Raw genomic sequence first — 23,088 nt, forward strand, 5'->3', positions numbered from 1 at the left:
ATGCATATATCCTGCTATACATGTGCACCTGTTTTGCTACAGAATATTCCTAGGAATGGAGCGTTGAGTCTTAGGATATGTGTATTTTCAAATTAGGTGAATAATGCCCTGTTGTTTTTCAAAGTGGTGGTACCAACTTACAATTCCTATCTTGGCCACCATATGGTAGTGTAAGATGTTTTAGTTTCAGCAGCCAGGAGGGTATTTAATATTATCTCCTTAATTTCAATTTTCTTTGTGCTTAATAATGTTGAGCACTTTTTTTCTTATGCTTTTTGTGCATTTGGATATCCTCTTTTGCAATGTGCTTGTTCAACATTTTTTGCCTATTGGCTTATTGTCTATTGTTTCTTATGATTTGTGGGAGTTCATCATAAATTCTGGATTCTAGTAATTTGTGGAAGTTCATCATAAATTCTGGATTCTAGTACTTTTTTGGTTGTATGTGATACAAATATCTTTTCCCTCTCTACACCTTGTCTTTTTATTTTCTTTACAGTGTTTTTTGAGGGATAGAATTTCTTAATTTAATGTGGTCCAATTTATCAAACATTTTATTATTAATATTTTTAACCTTTTTAAAAGAATTACCCTCTAGACTTAATAATCTTATCTTCCAAATGGAATTGGCTGAGTGTATGACGTAAAGGAAAACAGTTTTATTTTTATTTATATCAATAATCCAGTTTTCTCGGCACCTTTTATTGTAAATACTGATCTTACTCCATTAATCTACAGTGCCACTTCCATCGTGTTTCAGTGCCCATGTGTTAATAGATTTATTTCAGAGCTCTCTACTCTGCTTCTGATGGATTTATCCCTTCACTAAATCACATTGTCTTTCTTAATTACCATAGCTTTAAAATTAGCCTTGATTTCTGGTAGACAAAACTCCCCCTTCCCCATTTCTTGACTATGCCAGGCTTTTAGTCATTTCTATAAAATTCTTGACATCATATTGTTGAACTGCATAAAGATCGTTTTAGAATGTTGTTTGGAATTACAAAAATCTCTAGAAAAAGTTGGGGGAAATTTACATTTTAACAACATTGAGTCTTTGAACCCATGATCATACTATACTTGTCAATTTATTTAGGTCTGCTTTAATTTCTTTTAGTAATATTTTATTCATTTCTCTGTAAGGTCTTAAACATAATTTATTAGATTTATTCAAGATATTTTATATTTTTATGGTAGGTAATCCAGAAAATTCTGTTCCCCAGTGTCCTTCGCAGGTGCAACAAACACAAGTGGCCTGGGTCTCACCAGTCAGATCCACCCACATAAGATTTTAATTACAAAGTGAGCAACTTGAGGAAAGTGGCCCCACATAGAAAACAGTTTGCTGGAGGGTGCCGTGGCAGAACTCTGGCTGAGTACCAGAGCAGAGTCAGCATCACTAGGGCAGTCATGGTTGAATTCATTCCTTTTTTAGTTACAGCATGGCTATAACCATTGTTTCTGGTAGCTTAGCATCCATATGAGCTACCCAACATCCAGAGTCAGTGCTGTTGTTTGCAACTGGTAACACTGATCCTGTTGGGGCATGGAATATTTTTTAAATGTAATTTATTCAGCATTTTCTTGCTAATATGTAGAAATACAACTTACTTTTATATATTGCTTTGTTATTCAGCAATTTTCTAAATTCTTTTATCAATTTCATTTATATTTAAAAACTACATGTATTATCTTCAAATTATGACAATTCTATTTCTTCTTTTCCAGTCCTTATACCTTCCCTGCCCCCTTTCCTTCCTCCTCCTTCTCTTCATCTTCCACTTCTTTCTTTCTTTTTCCTTCTCCTTCCTTCTCTTTCTTTAAATATCAGATTGAATTTGCATTTAGAATCAGATGGGGCTTGAGTTTTCTCTGTGGAAAAATTTTTTGCCACCTGATTCAATTTGTTAAATGATTTTCACTCTTTTTTTTTAAGTGATCCCCTTGCCTCCCCTGCACCCAGCCCACTCTATCCATTTTCAAAGTTTCTTAGTCATCAGTTCTGACACACTGCATTTTTGTTTCATATAAACTTTCAAATTTACTGCCCTAAAATTAGTCATAAAATCTTCTTACTGTATTTTAATATCTGTAGCATCTATAACGAAGTTCCTTTCTATTTCTGTTGTTGGCCACCTCCTCTCTTTTTATGAATCTTGCTAAGAATTTGTCAGTTTTATTAGTTTACAAAGAACTTTTCTGTTATATATTTGTTTTCTACTTTATTAAAATTTTATTGTTTTCTTCTTTAAAATTTCTTTGCTATATGAATCCTTACCTCTTTAATTTTTTTTATTTTGCTGTTTGAATGCTTAATTCTTTAATTTTCTTCAGTCTTTTTCCTTTGCTAATGGATTTTTTTGAGTCCTGCTTGAGCTGCATCTCAAGTTTGATACGTCATATTTTGTTGATTATCAGCATAAAATATTTTCTAATTTCACTTTTTTGATTCTTTCTTGATCTTGGTGTTATATAAAGTATTTATAATTTCCAAAAATATAGAAATTTTCTTGCGATATTTTTGATATATATCTTTAGCTTTATTGCATTGTGGTCAGGGAGAATGCTCTGAATTAGTGCAATTTATTGAAATGTATTGGTTATACATGGTGGCCCTACTGGTCAATTTATAAAAACATTCTATGTATGTTAGAAAATAATATGTATTCTGCATTTGTCAGGTAGAGCACTGTATTCACATCCAGCAGGTTACAACTGTTACTTGTGTTGCTGAAGTTTTATATACATATGGACATAAAGATGGGAACAACTGACACTGGGAATTCCAAAAGAGGGGAGGGATGGGGGCAAGGATTGAAAAACTACCTATTGAGTACTATGTTCATGTGATGGTTAACACTGAGTGTCAACTTGGTTGCACTGAAGGATCCTGAGTGTGTCGGTGGCGTGTTGCCAAAGGAGATTAACATTTGAGTCAGTGGACTGGGAGAGACAGACCCACCCTCAGTCTGGGTGGCCACAATCTAATCAGCTGTCGTCAGGGCTACCATAAAGCAGGCAGAAGAAAGTAGAATGAACTAACTTGCTGAGTCTTCCAGCCTTCATCTTTCTCCGGTGCTGGATGCTTTCTGCCCGAGAACATCAGACTCCAAGTTCTTCAGCTTTTGGACTCTTGGATTTACACCCATGATTTCCCAGGGGCTTTCAGGCCTTTGGCCACAGACTGAAGGCTGCACTGTCAACTTTCCTACTTAAGAGGTTTTGGGACTTGGACTGGCTTCCTTGCGGCTCAGCTTATGGAGAGCTCGTTGTGGGATTTCACCTTGTGATCATGAGTCAATTCTCCCTAAGAAACTTCCCTTCGTATATACTTCTATCCTATTAACTTTGCCCCTTTAGAGAACCCTGAGTAATACAGTTTACTATTTGGGTGATGGGTTCAGTTGAAGCATGAACCTCAGCATCATGCAATATACCCGTGCAACAAACCTGCCCACGTTCCCCTGAATCTAACATTTAACACACACACAAAAAAGTGTATACTTAAAACTCATTTGTCTGCTTCTTGTACCAATGATTCAATGACTAAAAGAATTATGTTAAATTTGTTGCCATAATTTTAGATTTATTTGTCCTTGTATTAACAACTTTCAACTTACATATTTTGAGGTCATATTATTAGATGAATAAAATAGTAGAGTTGTTATATGTTTTCTGGTAAACTGAATGTTTTGTCATTAAAAAGTGATCTTTCTTATCATTAGCAAAGGTTTTGCTCTAAAGCTATTTTAATACTAATATAGCCATATTAACTTTCTTTTGGTTAATATTCACATTGCGTATCTTTTCTTTTTAATCTCAACCTTTCCATATACTCCTATAAGCAGGATTATTCTCCTAGTTTCTCAGATTTTGAGTTTTTTAGCTGAGATATCTAATATGCTTACATTCAATGCAATTACTGATATACTGTTAGTATTAGTGGATTTCAATCTACCAATATGATATGTGCTTTCTATTTGTCCCACTTAGCCTATATTTGTTTTTTCTTCTTTCTTGCCTCTTTTGGATGGATTTTTTTTTAATTCCATTAGCTCAGAAGTGTCTATGCTTTTAGTGGCTACCCTAGAAATTAAAACATGCATAATTAGCAAACCTCTATATTAATTCCTTCCAGACCACACAAGGACATTAGAGCACTTTATTTTATTTATACCTCTGATAATTTATATATTATTATGTTTCTTCATTCTATTTTTTAATCACACAAATTATTAATATTGTTGCACAGTCCATGTTCATTTCTCATTACTCACATATCTACCTTTTCTTTCTTCCCCAATTTTGTACCTCAGGCTGTCATCTGTTATTATTGCCTATCTATTTGAAGTTCATCCTTTAGAATTTCTTTCTAATCAACACTCATTTTGGTAAGCTCTTTTCATGTTGGTTTGCCTGAAAAAAAAAGTATTAATTTTATCCTTATTTTTAAATTATATTTTATAGGTTTTGGAGTATGGGTTAGCACTGCATTGCAGATAACATTCTCCTGTTTTCTGGCTTCCATTAATGTTCTTTGTTTATTTTTTTAATAGATGAGTTATTGCTATGTTGCCCAGGTTGGTGTGCCATGGCTATTTGCAGGTGCAATCACTGAACACTGCAGCCTCAAATTCCTGCACTCAAGAGATCCTCCAGCCTCAGCGGGTGTGCACCACTGCAACTGGCCAGCACTGATGTTCTTGAGCAGTCAGTTGTCAGTGTAACTATTGCTCTTTTGAAAGTAAGCTTTTTTACTGTAGCTGCTTTTCAGATTTATTTGTATGCCAAAACTGTATATAATTTGGTGGGATTTGTTTGTGTTTATCCTACTTGGGAATCACAGTTCTAAATCTATGAATTGCTGTTTTTCCTCAGTCCTGGAAAATTCTTAACCATTATCTAACCCAGTATTGCCTCTGCCCCATCTACTCTTCTTCTTTCTAGCACTCTAAATATATATATATACACACACACACACACACGTATATTAAATATATATTATATATATATTAAATATACATTAGAAGTTCTCATTCTGTCCTTCATGCTTCTTAGCTTCACTTTCATGTTTTCTATATTTTTATCTCTCTATGCTGCATTCTATCTAACTTTTTCTGGCCTACCTTCCATTTCCATAAATCTCTCTTCAGCTATGTATAATTGGTTCTTAAATCTGTCTGATAGGTCTTACATTTTGGAAACTGCATTTTTCATGTTTAGAGGCTCTAGTTGATTCTTGATTCTTTGTGTAATCTCCTAGATCATTTTCAATAATTTCCTCCTTCCCTGCAGTTACTTTCAAATTTGTATTCATTTATGTAAACAAAATAAGCCTTTAAAAAAAATACACAGCTGAGAATTCTAATATCCAAAGTCCTCATGGCTCTCTGTCTGCTAATGTTTGTTGTTGTTTTTGTTGTTGTTGCTTTGTTTGGCTGATTCTCAATTAAAGTGCTTTGCTTCCTTGTGTACTTAGTAAAAGTTATGTAGGCTGATCACCATCATTTGTGTTGTTCTTTAGGATAAAAGATCTTTTCTCTATGAAAAATTTGTGCTTTCTTCTGTAAGACATCTAAGAGGCATTTCCAGGCTAGTACCATCAGGTGTTGTGATGTGAATTTGAACTATAAGTCCATGAGAGGGCTGATTTTTTGTTTCAGTTTCACAAGAATGAGGTTTTTTATTTCTTGTTTGTTTGTTTGCTTGCTTGTTTTTATTCCTTCCTGGCTCTATTTAATGTTAAAGTAACTTTCCTTGAAATCCTTTGGGCAGAGAATGAGTTTCCTTTTAATTCACCCTTATTCTGATGTATAGCCTCTTTAGGATCCAGCTTAGTTTGTCAGGGGTCTCATTTGGTAATCACCAGACTTTGATGTCTATCTCCAGCACTACAAGACCATCAAAACCAAGTTCAAGTTTTCCCAGATTAGCAACTGTCTTCAGGGTAAAAGCAGATTCTATTTACTCTATTCTTGCTTAAGCCCTCTGAATTCACACTCTCCTTTACAATTTAGTCTGATAACTTCTTACAATCTTAATATATATATCAGAAGAAACTAAGGTATGCTGAGGTAACAAAACTGCCCAAGACTAGTGACTTAAAACAATAGAAATATATTCCTTTAAACAAAAGAGGGAGAGAGAGAGAGTCTCCCTATGTTGCACAGGCTGGCTTCAAACTCCTGGGCTCAAGCCATCCTCCTGCCTCAACCTCCCTAGTAGCTGAAACTAGAGGCACACACCAACGCACCTGGCTAGAAATGTATTCTTAATAACAAAACTCTATGTCAAGTTGGCAGATGGTGTGCTCCCCATTTTCCTCACTCAGGGAGCCATGATTACCATGGCACAGGGAATGGTGAATCATACATTGACCTTAAAGGACTGCAAAGAAGTAACACAAATCAGTTACCTCTGCTCATATTTTACTGTCCAAAGCAAGTCACATGGCCACACCAATTTCAAGAGGGTGGGGGAGAACAATGCTGAGCACATGAGTGCTCAGAGAACTTGAAATGATGGTAAACATCCCTAATGACTAACACACTTGTCAATTCTTCAATGTTTTCAAGGATATATTTTTTAAAATATATTTGCTGTATTTGTGATTGTTTTTAGAAGGAAATTTGGCTCAAATCATTCTTTTTCTATAATTATATCCTCCCTTTTAATGCCCACTGATATACAATGAGTCTCGGTCAAATACATTTTGGGTATATATCTCTCTCTTCCCCACCAATAGTCCTAAGGTATTGAAAAGCAAGTTGATGGTTCTCCAAGATATTCAGCTATTCAACTAGAAAAATTTCATTTACTTTTATAGGACTGTAAACTGCAAAATATATTTGTTATACAGCAAAGATTTTTAAAGTTATTTTAGGAAACTTTATTTGTTCACTTAGGCTGTTAAATATATTTGTTAAAGAAATTGATTTTGCTTTCAAGCCTTAAATGCATTCACCAAGTCTTGAGTTAATTAATCCACAAGTCTCTTTTACTCACAAGCCTAACAGTAATTAACTCTCTACTTTATACATACTGAGTGCTTTCTTTCATTAGCAAGAAAGCACCAGATTCTAGTGAAGATTTTTCTCTCTGCAGTGTGCTTGAAATAAAAAGCTCATCTTGCAGATTCAGGTTTAAATACACTATGACGTTACTTTCTTTTCCTCGAAGATCAAGTACTATTGAACACATAGGAGATATAGAATGAAGAAGACAGGCAAGGCCCCTGATGTCCTGGACCTGACATTCTAAAGCGGAGGCTGGTAAACTATAGGCTTCAGGCCAAATTTACTCTCTCTGCCCTTGTCAGCTGCCTGGTCAGTGTGCCACGCTCACAATGACCGTGGAACCCACACGCAAAAAATGGCAGCCCAGTTCGTTGAATGACAAAAAGGACACAGAGACTCCCCTGCCGTGAATAAGAAACAAAATTTTATTAATCATTCATATTTCAGCAATATGGATACATATAGGGTTATGGATGATAGATGAACTAAAGATACACTGAGATAGACACAGAGGAGAAGCAGCAGCAAGGACAGATTTTGGGGAAAGCATAATGAATATGTATGAAATACTGGGTCTATTAGATAGCTGGATTGACCTACCTAGGCTCAGGTGAGAGTTCCTGGTTGGAGAGAATAGACCTGAAGTTGCCATTATTCTAAAGGTAATTAAAACTATTTATAGATAGGATGGCTCACAAAGCAGTGAAACATTTCTTTTCTCTCCAGGCAGAAAGCTAATGTCAAAGTCTCATTCTGGTGTCCTAGGTCTGTGATTGTGAAAGAATTATCTATTCTGAAGAGTGCTTTTTATTGCCCTATGAACTGTATGAGATGGCACATACCTCTTTTGGAAACGTGGAGTGATTTCTTCCTTTCATTACCAGTCCCTGAAGCAAACTGGTGAAAGGGTGGCCTCTGACTCTGCTTCCTAGTGAGTGAATACTAATGAGAACAACTGCCCTTCAAACAACAGAAGATGCAATCAGCAAGCAACTAGCTATGCTGCAGGACCGATAGAGGGAATTAGGTTAAGGATTTGGTCAAATTTCTGAAAACGTTCTTCTCCCTGGAGGAATTCTGTCATTAGGATGAATGGCACTGTCAGTTAAACAAAATTTTCTGATTAATGTAATTTGGGCTTTTTCTTTGTTTGTTTTGACATGTGAATTTGCAAGAAGGATGAGTGGTATTAGGAATTACTGCTGTGCATATTCCTCTATCTTAAATTCTTTTACATCCCTCCGTTTAAGTTGCCGTAGAGGTTGCTACAGAGAGTTTTATGTCCAGTGACATAAATGAACCCCAAAATACATGTATTACAAATGCACCTACCCCAATTTTGTATTCAGTGATTGTTAAAATACTTTGAAAATATGAGTAGCCTCTGGTAATTAGAGAATATAGAGGCTATAGAATTCTTTACCCCTAATATTGCTTTCAGGTGTTAAATTTCAATAAAAGCAAATCCCTTACAAATTTTGCCATATGTACAATATTTATTCACATGCTGGCACAGAACAGTCTTATAGCTTGCTTCTGTAAGCATGATAAAGTCCTGCTCTCTGTTCTTATGCATTTCAACAAGTATCTGCCTGGAAATTTCAATTTGAAACTGGTGCCATGATATCCTAAAGGCTTCTAGTTAGATGGCGAAAACATGGTCCTCTCTTAATTCAGGAAAAACAGGACCAAAGAGAATTCTAGATTTCAGGCATCCCTCTGAAGGTATTGGACTGCAAGGCTTACTGAATTCTTGTATCTCCCTTATGTGAAATCTTTCTCAACCACATATCTACAGTACTACTCATTCATTAATAAAAACTTATTTCTAGCATGCCTTGCTTCTGGTGTAAATTTACATAACAATATTTGAAGTGTCCACTGTTTATATCTGCTGTGTGAATTCCTGATTAGTTTTCTCCAAATGCCAACTAACCTCTCTTAATGTGTAGATCAAGTTTACCCTGCACATGAATTTATACCATACTATTTATACGAAAGTATTTTTACATAAATTACCAAACGGAAAATTCCAAATACTTTATTTTTAAAAGTACAAAATCCTCACAGAGTCATCCTCAAAGTTTCCACCAGAATGGATAATATTGACCATTGTTGGCAGTACAAAAATGCACCTCCCCTGTCCCATACACTAAAAGATATAATACCTAAGAGATGATGCCTAAAACAAAACACTTCACAAGCATGCATGTCATTCATTTTACACACAATCTCCCAGGGAAAGGACTCGAAACTATAGATCCTGGCAAGGCATTCCACCAACTTGTTCCTCAACTCCCAGAGACTACTGGTGGGAAGGGCTAGAAAACTCCACAGAGCCTCGTTTCTGCTATAGTACAGCACTATTTTTTATCCACTAATTTGGGGAGGGGGACAGTAATTTGTACTAGCATGTCTTGTCAACAATACGTAGGGGTTCCTTGTCAGTATGTGAGAATAGCACCCTTTAATTAAATAAAGGTTTCACAGCACAGCCATGGGCAGGATAGCTCCAAAAGTATGTCCTATTCACCACTTAATAAGGAAATAAACTTAGTATCAGGAAAATATGTTGTGCTAACAGTCAGATAGTATAATGTTAATCTCCCCTACAGTATTTAATAAAAAAGCTTCTGGCTAGGTGTGGTAGCTCATGCCTGTCACCCCAGCATGTTGGGAGGCTGAGGTGGGAGGATCACTTGAGGCCCAGAGTTGGAGACCAGCCTGTGCAACATAGTGAAACCCTGTCTCTACAAAAAAAGAAAAAAGAAAGAAAGAATTAGAAGGGTGTGGTGGTGACATGTGCCTTTAGACCTAGATACTCGGGAGGCTGAGGCAGGAGGTTGAGGGATGAGGATCACTTGAGCCTAGAGTTTGAGTTTACAGTGAGCTATGATGGCACCACTGTACTCCAGCCGGGGTGACAGAGAAAGACCCTGCCTCAAAAAAAAAAAAAAAAAAAAAAAATAGGAAAGAGAGAAAGGAAGAAGTTTTTAGGGTTTTGGGGGTGGGATGTCTCTGGACCTACAGCACAACCAAAATAGGATTCAAGGCTCCAGAAAGAAAACAGACCCCTGAGGGAAGGGGGTGATGATCTTTTTTTGAGATATTAGAATGAGGTGTGTTTTGATGGCTTGAATGGCACAGATACTTCCTTACTCCTCAGGCCATGATTGAGGAGCCTTTTCTTAATAATCTAGAACAGACTCAGGGAGATATAGACTATTTGTAAATAAGATTAGCTTATTCCTGCATCTTGATTGTTTCTTCCTTATATTTGCCCTTTCCCATTCCTACTTGGCAAGAATTGGCTTTCTGTTCAAGGATCTTTTAGCATCTTTGTCCAGCTTTAGCCTGGTGATAACCGCCCTGCTGTGGTGAATGCCCACATGGGCGGTTGTGCAATTAGATTTTTTCCACTGCACCTGTTCAATGTAGATGACATATTTCATCCTGTAAACCTGGACTACTTTGCCAATTTGCTGACCTTTATAATGTCCTCACACAACTGAACCTCATCATCCTTTCAGATGGGCATGGATTGAACATCGTACTCCTGTCTCAGCTCTTTGGAAAGAAGGGAAACGTAATCCTCCTGAGAATGTGGGAAGGCTCATTGAAATGTCCTTTATGGTTCTTGATTCAGTCCAAAGTGACAAATGGATTGAATTTCATTTTGGTCACTGCCACTTCGGCAATGGCCACAAAAAAGAGATGACTATTTTTATAGTAATTAATCTGGTTATCCGAAGGTGAGAGATGCCTCTCAATTCATGTTTCATTTTTTGCCTATGGGTGGAGGGCTATAACCTTAGCCCACTCCTTTCTTCTCTACATTAGGGGCTGAACGGATGGCCCACCCGATAACCCCATCAGTTCACTCCGATAGGTCCCTGAGCCTCACTTTTGCAAACCTCAGATTTGCTTACAGCAATCTGAAGCAAATAGTTTGGGGGTGAATATGAGGCAGTTCTTATATGCTTCAATAATGCATGGTGGAATTTTGTTGTACCCCTTCAATCCATGTGTCCAATTATACCATACAGGACAAGATGAATGAAGATGTTTTATCTTCAAGGTTCAGTAGGGAAGTATGTTTAAAATTGGTTGAGGACTCTAAGCTCTTTCCCCCCCAAAAAAAATATTTCTGGGAAATATATGTCTTTTATATAATGATGGCTGTCCATTGTATGAATGTGACAGAAGCTGCAATGAAAATGAGTAATCAGATGCCAACACCACCTCTGACACTCCTCTAGATCAGCAAAAAAGTGCAAGTGATTTGTCTGCTAATAGCTGGAACTTGTGCTACAAATATGTGTTGTCGGAAACTTTAAAATCACAAATATGTATGTTTAAATATTAGTATGCAGATAGATGATAATACTGCTGTAGTTGGCTGAAAGGGAAAGAAAAGTCACTGTGATGTTAACACAGCAAGGCCATCATCCATCATGAAGGAAATGCTTAGATGCTCACAATAACAGAACTGAAGTTAGAAACACAGATTATTAAAAATACAGCAGATGATGTTAAGGTACGGTGTTTAGGGAGAATGTATCCAACAGCCCCAAGGATTTGGTTGAGACAGAGCTGCTGGCTATTTCTTTACATTTTTGTGGTTGTTTTGCTGCCATAGAAGCCTCAGTCCCTAGGACAGAGAGGGCATCTCTGTTGCCAACCTGTGATACAACTTTTAGCGGCACCAAACTGCCACGGGGCTGCCCCCAGCTCTCTTGAGATACAGCAGGGAGATGCTTCGTACAGTTCCCCCAGACAAGGCATCGGAAACATGGGCTCTGGGGACCATGCAGGAGCTGTGGGGAAGGAGGCTGAAGTACCCAAGAGTAATGACGGAGAGGTTTTATTTATTTATTTTAAGAAACCAAGAATTCCTGTGTGAAATTGTTATTGTGCTGAATATGACCCTACCTTTTCTTTTGGAAATCCAAACCAGACACTATCTTATACAGACCCCTGGCATGTGAGGTGGTCACCAGGAGTTTGCAGAGACTTATGGTCAGTGCAAGGCCCAGAGGTTTTCATCCAGCTCCCATGGTCAAGAGAAGGTGTAAACAGCCCATCGTCCTCACCCACTTCCGTGCTGTGGAATCCCTGGTTGCAGAGTGTCGCAAAGTGTACTGATCATAGGTTAATGGTGGTAAAGGATAAAATGGGGAGGGCACGTGCAAAGGTAAAATCTGTTCTTCCTACTCAGATAATTCATTATAGTAATCAGCATCGGGTGAATTCTCATCACTTGGAGGCTCACTCATGTCCTGCCGGAACTCTTACAAAGTGTTGGGAAGGTAGGACACTGCTGGTGCAGATAGGGGTAGTTCGCAAGGCTCAGGGTCTTTCAGAAAAAAAAAGATGCAGAGGAGAGACGTTTCTATTAATGTGGCCATGGTGGATGGGAAAGCTCTATTTCTGAGAGATCATCAACGCCCCCAAATGGTTTTTGTACTTTCATACTCTGATTATTATTACAGGATGACAAATATGAGGATGCTTCTGGGCTGACTTATATCTGTGGCAAACGCCATGTAACTTGTAGTAATAAACACCCATGCGATTGCACTCATTCAGGATGATTCAGCTGTCCGTCATCCCAGCATGAAAAGTGGCCTACACCGTTTCTCCCACCCCTGGGCCCTTTCAGATTGGCACAGTGGAAAGACAATACCACAGAGATTAGCTTTCAAGAGAGACATGGAGTGGTGAGTGCTTTTGCTGCGTTTCCTCAAAGACATAGGAATGAAAGTTTTGTCAAAAAAAAATCAGATCAGATTTAAAAATTGTAGGAGTTTATTGTGCACTCAAAAGCACAGCTGAGGAACTGGGAGGCTTCAAACCAGAAGAGGTAAGAAGCTCTGCTTACAACAGTTACTGTGCAGTTTATAAAGCATTAAGGAGGAAGTATCGTGACCTTTTTTGTAATTGGCCGTTAATACATTAACATTCTTTTAGGGCAAGTAGAGCTGTTTAAGCTGATCTGACTTTTGCTGATTAGTTTACTTTTACCGAATCCTGCTGGCAAAAACATAAAGCTTATATTTTGTGTTTCATTTATGGTTAGGGCTAGCATTTCTGAAAAATTAGGATGACTTCAGCTCTGGTGACCTGGCTATGGGCAATTGGCCTTGGGTTATATCTAAACTATGACCTCCATTTCTTTTTTTTTTCTTTAACAATTGCTTTCTTCTAGTGAGTCTCTCAGCTGAACTCAGAGTGTGGCCAACTATCTGTCATTACTCTAGGCCATCACATTTTCTTTTCTGTAGACATTTGTAGGAGCAAACTAGAATCTCATTGGATTCTGTGATTCTTGTCCAGGTAGTTGCTGTTGTTTAATCCTCATGGAGATAATCTGAAGAGTTCATGGCTGAGAAGCATTTAAGACTCGAAAGATTATAACACACAAGGGACATTATCAATATGACTAACAGGGAGCTAATACCAAGAATTTGAAAAAGACCCTGAGTATTAATTGGAATATGTGGAGGACTTTTTTGAAGGATAAAGTATCTTTGGTTTTGGACCCCCAAAATACTCTGAAAGTATACAAGAAACAAGGCTACACACCTCTTATTAAATTATGCAGCACTCATGTTCAAGTGAAGTTAGAGGGAGAGCTTGGGGACAAATTTTAGTAATATTTAAATGCATTTATTGCTACTGATTTTCAAGACCGCTTACAACCACAATGCAAAGTCTTAGGGTGAGTACATTATAGTAGACAGTTACTTAGTGAGAGATTGCTCTGAACCTGATGTCTCGGGAAGGATGTCAATATCTATAGCCTCACTCTCCTGACTGCATTTTTTTTACTTTTATTTTAGGTTCAGGGGTACATGTGCAGGATGTGAAAGTCTGTTACATAGGTAAACATGTATCTTTGGGGGTTTGTTATACAGATTATTTCATCACCCTGGTATTAAGCCTAATATCCATTGGTTATTTTTCCTGATCTTCTCCCTCCTCCCACCCTTCACTCTCCGATAGGCTCCAGTGTGTGTCGTTCCCCTCTAGCCTTCTATGTGTTCTCATCATTTAGCTCCCACTTATAACTGAGAATATGCAGTATTTGGTTTTCTGTTTCTGTTTCTGCATTAGTTTGCTAAAGATAATGGCCTCCAGCTCCATCCATGTCCCTGCAAAGGATATGATCTTGGTTTTTTTTGGTTTGTTTTTTTGTTTGTTTTTGTTTTTGTTTGAGACCGAGTTTCACTCTTCCTGCCCAGGCTGCAGTGCAATGGCGCAATCTTGGCTCACTGCAACCTCCACCTCCCAGGTACAAGTGATTCTCCTGCCTCAGCCACCCAAGTAGCTGGGATTACAGGTGCCTGCCACCACACCTGGCTAATTTTTTTGTATTTTTAGCAGAGACGGGGTTTCAGCATGTTGGCCTGGCTAGTCTTGAACTCATGATCTCAGGTGATCCACCAACCTCACATCCAAAAGTACTGGGATTACAGGCATGAGCCACCATGCCCAGGTGATATTCTTTTTTATGGCTGCATAATATTCCATGGTATATATGTACCACATTTTCTTTGTCCTTTCTATCATTGATTGACATTCAGGTTGATTCCATGTCTTTGCTATTGTAAATAGTGCTATAATGAACATACGCATGCATGCCTTTATAATAGAATGATTTATATTGGGGGGATATATATAATCCCCGTAATGGGATTGCTGGGTCAAATGATATTTCTATATTTGGGTCTTTGAGAAATCGTCACAAAATTTTCACAATGTTTGAACTAATTTATGCTCCTGCCAACAGTGTATAAGTGCTGCTTTTTCTCCACAACTTTGCCAGCATCTGTAGCCCTGACCACATCTTTATTCCCTGAAGCTAAACACATTTCCACAGGCCTTGGGTTTTCTGGGGAATATGGGACACGTTCTCCACTTAAAAAAAGTTTCAAAATCAGAAATATAAAGGTATCATGACAGTTCTGAAATATTATAGCTGTCAGATGATACTAGCTGACAGAGGAAGGATTTCCGAGTGATAGGAAAAGAATAAGTTGTTTCATCAGTAGACAAAGTTATGGCATTGCAATAAGAAGGTATAGATTCTGAATACAGCTGGTATTCTATAATGTAAAGACATTACTCAGATGACTTGTATGTACCTTTCAAATATATGTGCAGTGAGGGTGGGTCTCTAGTGAAGCATGCTGTCCTCTCTCTCTCTATTCTACCTGGCTTCTATGTTTGTGTGTCTGAGTCTATCCTCTTATTCCACACATGCTGGCTTTTTTTGCTCCTGCGTGGCCACCTCTGCATGGAAGGATCATTTCATCCTAGTTATCCAAGGGCTGAGGTTTCTAGCAAGAAATGCCACGATGACATTTCCATATGACCTGCCTACATGATCAATGGAGTGTCAACCTAAATAACAGAGAGAGGCTCTCTGAAAGAAAAATGATATTTATGCAAGAACAGGGCATTGCAATGAGAATATATGTGCCATGGTAAACTGTGTGCATATTCAAGGAGGTAAAGGCAGATGAAGGGTTTTAAAGAAAAAGTTGGGGGGGTAACATAATTGTTTTGATATAATTATCCTGGGCTACAAGGATCAATAACAAAAGTGGCACCAGACTCAGGTTGGCTGGCAGTTTCTAGGAAGATGTCCTTGCGGGAGTATTTTTTGCGTGTGAGGTTTTGCAATGGCCTTTGTGTAAGGTTGTGGTTTTTTTGTTATCAGTCATTTGTGCATGAGAGCTCTCTCTTCATGGCTTTTCCTGGTTCTATTTGTCAGGGTTTTTAACATAAGTGACCCTGTTTTGATTCTGACAACTTTTACAAGAGGCATGATGGCCTGGGAATGTAATGGTTATTTCCTTCTAGGGCTTCTATCATCTTCACCTGCTTCAAAGAGGGGAGCCATAGTGCTGTGATTGGATTTAAACAACCCGGTAGGTGATTTATACTAGGACTATGGTCAATTCCATTCTCTTTGGGATTGGTTTTCTAAGGCAGCATGAATTAGTCTTGCCTCTGGAACCCAAGGATTCCTGTTTGTAGGGCATTGAATAAATGCTATCTGCTTACACTAATGGTTCAAAGACTAGAGAGATGATGCCTGATGTTCACAGCACAAGTTTCTACTACTTTCAGGAATAAGAGGAAGAGCACTCACATATTAATAATGGTAATTCTGCAAACACTCAAAAACATCATTTTGATCTTGGGAAGGCCAGATTGTTTCACTCTAATGGACATGTTTGTCTGCCCTGCTCTCAAGTGTTGGTGGAAAGCTAATATTTATGCTCTACTGCACACGGGGAAAGATCTGTCAGCAGACTCCTCTATGTTTATAAAGCCATAGTGGGAACTTGCCGTGCTTTCAGAGTAAATGTAGTACTGCAAGTGGCTGATAACATTCCTGAGATTTGTGAAGTTTGGCGTTTTAAAGACATTCCCACAGAGCTTTTGGTGAACATTATGTTCACCAACTCAACTGTAAGCAGGAAGCTTTAGTTTCCCAGCTGCACTGAGATTATCAGACTGTAAACAGAATATTTTGAGGGTTATTGCTTTAAAGAGTGGTTGCTTTGAACCCGCAGAATATTAGTAAAATTGCTGCTGGAGGGGGAAGGTTGAGCTATGGTCAGATCTTTCTGATATGACTTTAGTGAGAAGTCTGGAAGTTTGCAACTATCAGTTTTCACCTTCTTAGCATATGTCCTCTTGAAAAATTCAGAGATGATGATGTGGCTTTAGTTTGCGGAAGCATGCCAAAAACTCCACATGAACTCTAGCAAGTATCTTCAGAGCCTGCTTAACTGCGCATACATTACAGGAGTCCTTAGCATGCCTGGCCCCGAGACTGTCAACATCATAGAGGAGGACTGGCACCCATCTCTAGGTAATTACCTAGGTGAACATTCTAGTGAATTGCTACCTAGGCATCACACTGAGAGTTATTTCTGCACACCCCAAGTATTATAGCTCTATGACATAACGGTGCTCAAGATAATGGTGTCACACCAAACACTGGGAAAGGGCAGCAAAGTCAATTTTGACAAGTTAAAGACCTCTGGGTCTGATTATTTCAAAAAGAGGGAGAATGAAGCCTCCAGCTTTGTTGTGCAGCAGCAGGCCATGGTTTGTGATAAAGACAGCAAGGGATAAAGAAAAAGGTGAAAAAGAAACTCTGCAAGGTGGCCCCACCTGTGTGATTATTATGACTATAAAGCACACTCTTCTGGCTGCTGAATCCTTTGGAAGGCAGTGATATACTAGCCAAGCTCTTTAATTCTGGAAACAGCTTTGTGGATGTGGATGTGTGTAAGACAAACCTAATGGGAAATGGAGATAAGGTGTTATCAGAGATTTGTTTTTATAGAAAATTATCTGGTGCTGCCAGTCTTTATAAGCAAGCTATATCTAATCTATGGAGGCCTTCCTGCAATATTTAATAATGCAGAGCAGTGAATTTATGAACATGTTGGTGTAGACAATTGTTAAAATCAAAACAGGCCTTCATCAATTATGTCATGCCAACAACATCATGATCCTTAGCCATATTCTTTATTTTTTATTATTATACTTGAAGTTCTGGGATACACGTGCAGAACGTGCAGGTTTGTTACATAGGCATACGTGTGCCATGGTAGTTTGCTGCACACATCAACCCATTATCTACATTAGGTATTTCTCCTAATGCTTCCCCTCCCCTTATCCCCCACCCCCCAGCAGGCCCTGGTGTGTGATGTTCCCCTCCCTGTGCCCATATGTTTTCATTGTTGAACTCCCACTTATGAATGAGAAAATGAGGTGTTTGGTTTTCTGTTCCTGTGTTAGTTTGCTGAGAATGATGATTTCCAGCTTCATCCATGTCCCTGCAAAGGACATGAACTCTTCCTTTTTTATGGGTGCATAGTATTCCATGGTGTATAGTGTCACATTTTGTTTATCTAGTCTAGCATTGATGGGCATTTGGGTTGGTTCCAAGTCTTTGCTATTGTGAATAGTGCTGCAATAAACATACATGTGCATGTGTCTTTATCGTAGAATGATTTATAGTCCTTTGGGTATATACCCAGGAATGGGATTGCTGGGTCAAATGGTATTTCTAGTTCTAGAACCTTGAGGAATTGCCACACTGTCTTCCACAATGGTTGAATTAATTTACACTCCCACCAACAGTGTAAAAGCATTCCTATTTTTCTACATCCTCTCCAGCATCTGTTGTCTCCCGACTTTTTAATGATCGCCATTCTAACTGGCATGAGATAGTGTCTCATTGTGGTTTTGATCTGCATTTCTCTAATGACCAGTGATGATGAGCTTTTTTTCATATGTATGTTGGCTGCATAAATGTCTTCTTTTGAAAAGTATCTGTTCATATCCTCCCCCCACTTTTTGCTGGGGTTGGTTTTTTTCTTATAAATTTGTTTAAGTTCCTTGTAGATTCTGGATATTAGCCCTTTGTCAGATGAGTAGATTGCAAAAATTTTCTCCCATTCTGTAGGTTGCCTGCTCACTCTGATTATAGTTTCTTTTGCTGTGCAGAAGCTTTTTAGTTTAATTAGATCCCATTTGTCAATTTTGGCTTTTGTTGCCATTGCTTTTGGTGTTTTAGTCATGAAGTCTCTGTCCATGCCTGTGTCCCGAATGGTATTGCCTAGGTTTTCATGGTTTTAGATCTTACATTTAAATCTTTAACTCATCTTGAGCCAATTTTTGTATAAGGTGTAAGGAAGGGGTCCAGTTTCAATTTTCTGCATATGTCTTTAGTCACATCCTAAATATATTCTGGCCATGGCAAGGAAAACCTCACTATCAATATAATCATAAAATACACAATTCTTTTTACTGCCTGCCTAAGACAAATTCCAGATACCTGCATAGGCCAGATAAATATACTCCATTCACGCATGCTTCCTCTGGAAACTTTCCATGGTGCCTCTTAGTTGCCCCTGCACAGACCTCCAGGTAAATTAAATATACTGGAGATTCCTTGACATATTGATTCCTTGGCAAACTCCCATGGAAAGCAGGTGTCTTTGAGCCCAACTGGCTGGTTCTGAGTGTCTCAAGGAACTGTTCATTCTGGGAAGCTGAAAGGAAGGAAACGTGTCAGCAGCCCATGGCCACATACCTTTGCATGGTGCAGAATCAGCAATGTCTGATGATGTGCTAAGGAATCTGGATTTATTGAAATTACTTATGAGAGCATCCTCAAAACAAAGCAAAGCTATAATTAATCTAAATTCTGTAATCTCAGGGATTGCTCCTGACACACTGTAGGGTAAAAGTTATCAACTCAAGCCAGTTCTGCATTTTAAAAACTGATACATAATGGATGTACATATTTGGGCATACATGTGATATTTCATACATTTATATAATGTGTAAAGATCAAATCAGGGAAATTGGGGTATCTATCACCTTAACTGTTTATCTTTTCTTTGTCCTAGGAGCATTTGATTTATTCCCTTCTAGCTATTTTGAAATGTATAAGGTATTAATGTTAACTATAGTCACCCTACTGTCAATCAGCACTTTAAACAAAGGTGGCCACTGACTAAAAGCGTGGTGAGACAGTAGGATTCTTCAAATATTAGCAAGTTCTAGTATCCCTGTGTTTCTCAGACTTCTGACCACTTGTTAGTGGAATATAACAACAAGTTGTATCTGGTGAATAAACTGTCATCAGGTAGAACAAATAAGAACATACAACTACTTCCTCTACAGAGGAAAATATGATTACTTTGACCAACAATCTAGACCTGTGCTGTTCAGTGCAGCAGCCACTAGCCACACAGAGCCACCAAGCACTTGAAATGCGACTTGTCCAAAGTGAGATGTGCTCTAAGTATAAAATACACACCAGAATTCAATAGCATTATAAAAGAATGTAAAATATCCCATTCATGATTTTTTATTTTGATTACATATGGAAATAATCTTTCGTATATTTGATTGATGAAACTATATCATTACACTTAATTTCTCCTGTTTCTTTTCACTTTTTAAATACGGCTACTAGAAAAATTTCAATTATCCTGTGTGGCTTGCATTTGTGACTCACATTATATTTTTAGTGGCTAGCACTTGATTGAGAAATTTCATCCTGCTCTGTTTTAAATAGAGTGGGAAAGATAAAAGTCTACAGTTGTGCTCAACATCAACTCTTGATTAGTAGTGTGGGCAAACAGAGGAGAAGCTTAGATTTGTCTTTCCTGAAAGTCAGTGTATACCACCTGCCCATCCTACATTCTGGGAGCACCAAACTTGGTCTGCATCTGCAGAAATCTTGGACAGTGTCAACTGATACTACAGAGAAAACCCAAGACTCCTACTGAACAAGATGCAGCCACACAACCACATGGCTGTGAGGTCAGTGGAGGGATGTGTCCAGTGTGTCATTGTTGACCTGGATCGCTTTGTCGTGCAAGCTGGCACAGCGAGCACCAGCCCAGGGAGGGACACATCCATCATGGCTTCACCATGCTCACAGGCTTCACTAAGCAGAGAAAACAAACACAATAGAGGCATGAATGAATGTGCAGCATCCCAAACATGCTCATCTGGTGTCTCTGGGAAAGTAAAAGATGATCCCAGCTGCTAAGAGGGAAAAGCTTGGCTTTTTTTTTTTTTTTTTAAGGAAAGATAATTTTTATACCTTCTGCTTTTCTTCTTTTAAAACAAAATAAAATAAATTTCTTAATTTATTAGTGTGGGAGAAGGTATGAGTTTGAGGAAAAGGTGAAAAATTGGTCATAAGGAAACAAAATACAATGCTATGAGTGCATTTATGACTGACAGATTATAATCTTCTTTTTTACAACAGTTGATGGAACTCCTGTTGGGGATACATTTATTGGAGAGTGGAAGATTGGCAGGAGCAGTCTATTATTGCTGCAGCATTGGCTGTTTCATTTTTAAAATAAATAACCATCCTGTTATTTAGACAGAGGAAGTTAAAATACATTTTGCTTTTTGGCAAAGACAAAAATCTTGCCAATATTGTTATAAGAAATGAACATTTAAAAACCACTGTAGTGTAACTATGTGTTATGAAATGTGGAATATTCTTATTCTGAAATCTTTTATTTATTTTTATTATTTTATTTTCCAGAGAATAAATTAAACAGAGAACATTTCCTGTTGTTCTGAAATGTTACTGTTATTTTACTTTAAAACAGATTATGAAGTATTATTTTTTAGGAAAGTATCCAAAGAAGTATATAAAAAAAAAAAGTTGTTTTATAGGAATGAGCTTGAAGAGGCCAAAACATTTTTAATAATTTAAACATCAAGTGAAATAATAACAAACCAAGTAAATTGAAGTCCACAAGCCATAGTGATCCTCAAAAAGGGGAGGGAAGGGATAAGACAAAGTTCTTGTCTCCTCCCTTCAGGTTGCCAGCTAACACAATATAAAGCTCTTTTTTACAGAAGGATACTAGTTGATGAATGTAGAAGGACTAATGGAATTAGAGAGTCACTATTTTCCAACGTTTAATATAATAATGGATCCAGGCATGCATTATCAACGGTTGTTAAAATCAGTAACTGAAAGTTGGTTGCAAAAGACGATATTTTCATGGTGCCAAAGTCTCAGCTTATAGATTTTTGACAAATGTAAAAGCAAAACTATACTTTTGTAATGAAGGAAACTCATGCTTACTCCCTTAATCTCAGATCACTAACTGGGGTCACATGACATCTTGGCCTCCTAATGAAGCATACAACTTTGTCTATGAAATGTTCTTGCCAAAAATGTTTATCCTGAATCTAATCAAGCCTAGAAGCTACACTATTCAATACAGGAATGTAAGGGAGAAAGATTTTCCGCAACCCTCTTTGGGTCCCTGGCTGGGTCTGGAAATAGAGCTGGCAAACACATTAACAGGAGAAGAGCAGATACATGTTGTATTAGTCTGTTTTTATGCTGCCAATAAAGACATATCCGAGACTGGGAAGAAAAGGAGGTTTAATCTGACTTCCAGTTCCACATGACTGGGGAGGTCTCATAATCATGCAGAGGGCAAAAGGCACTTCTTACATGGTAGCAGCTTCTTCCTCATTTTTGCAGCAAATGGCAGCAGCAAGAGAGAAAACATAACGAAGAAGCTTCTTACATGGCAGCAGCAAGAGAGAAAACACGAGGAAGAAGCAAAAGCGGAAACCCCTGATAAACCCATCAGATCTCTGGACACTTATTCACTATCACGAGAATAGCAATGGAAGGACCGGCCCCCATGATTCCATTACCTTCCCCTGGGTCCCTCCCACAATATGTGAGAATTCTGGGAGATACAATTCAAGTTGAGATTTCAGTGGGGACACAGCCAAACTATATTATTCCACCCCTGATCCCTCCAAATCTCATGTCCTCACATTTCAAAAACAATCATGCCTTTTCAACAATCCCCCAAAGTCTTAACTCATTTTAGCACTAACCCAAAGGTCTACAGTCCAAAGTCTCATCTGAGACAAGGCAAGTCCCTTCCGCCTATGAGCCTGCAAACTGAAAAGCAAGCTAGCTACTTCCTAGATAAAATGGGGTTATAGGTATTGGGTAAATGCAGCCATTCCAAATGGGAAAAATTTTGCCCAAATCAAAGGGTTTCAGGGCCCATGTGAGTCCAAAATCCAGCAGAGCAGTCAAATCTTAAAGCTCCAGAATGATCTCCTTTGACTCTAGGTCTCACATCCAGGTCATGCTGATGCAAGAGGTGGGTTCACATGGTCTTGGGCAGCTCTCCACCCCGTGGCTTTGCAGGGTACAGCCTCCCTTCTGGCTGCTTTCACGGGCTGGCACTGAGTGTCTGCAGCTTTTCCACATACACGGTGGAAGCTGTTGGTGGATCTATCATTCTGGGGTCTGGAGGATGGTGGCCCTCTTCTCACAGTTCCACTAGGCAGTGCCCCAGTAGGGATTCTGTGTGGGGGCTCCCATCCCACATTTCCCTTTCACACTGCCCTAGCAGAAGTTTTCCATGAGAGCCCCGCCCCTGCAGCAAACTTTTGCCTAGGCATCCAGGCATTTCCATATATATTCTGAAATCTAGGTGTATGTTCCCAAACCTCAGTT

The 23,088-nt window shown here is 38.4% G+C and overlaps 1 pseudogene across 1 annotated transcript; it reads right to left on the minus strand.

The window, feature by feature from the left end:
• Positions 1–5,403: 5,403 nt before the first annotated feature.
• On the minus strand, positions 5,404–10,691 carry LOC100430402 (large ribosomal subunit protein uL24 pseudogene; annotated as a pseudogene). The gene has a single exon (XR_013404502.1). The product of XR_013404502.1 is annotated as a large ribosomal subunit protein uL24 pseudogene (transcript).
• Between the last annotated feature and the right edge of the window lie 12,397 nt (positions 10,692–23,088).

This window comes from Macaca mulatta, chromosome 14, assembly GCF_049350105.2.
Source record: "Macaca mulatta isolate MMU2019108-1 chromosome 14, T2T-MMU8v2.0, whole genome shotgun sequence".
NCBI lineage: Eukaryota > Metazoa > Chordata > Mammalia > Primates > Cercopithecidae > Macaca > Macaca mulatta.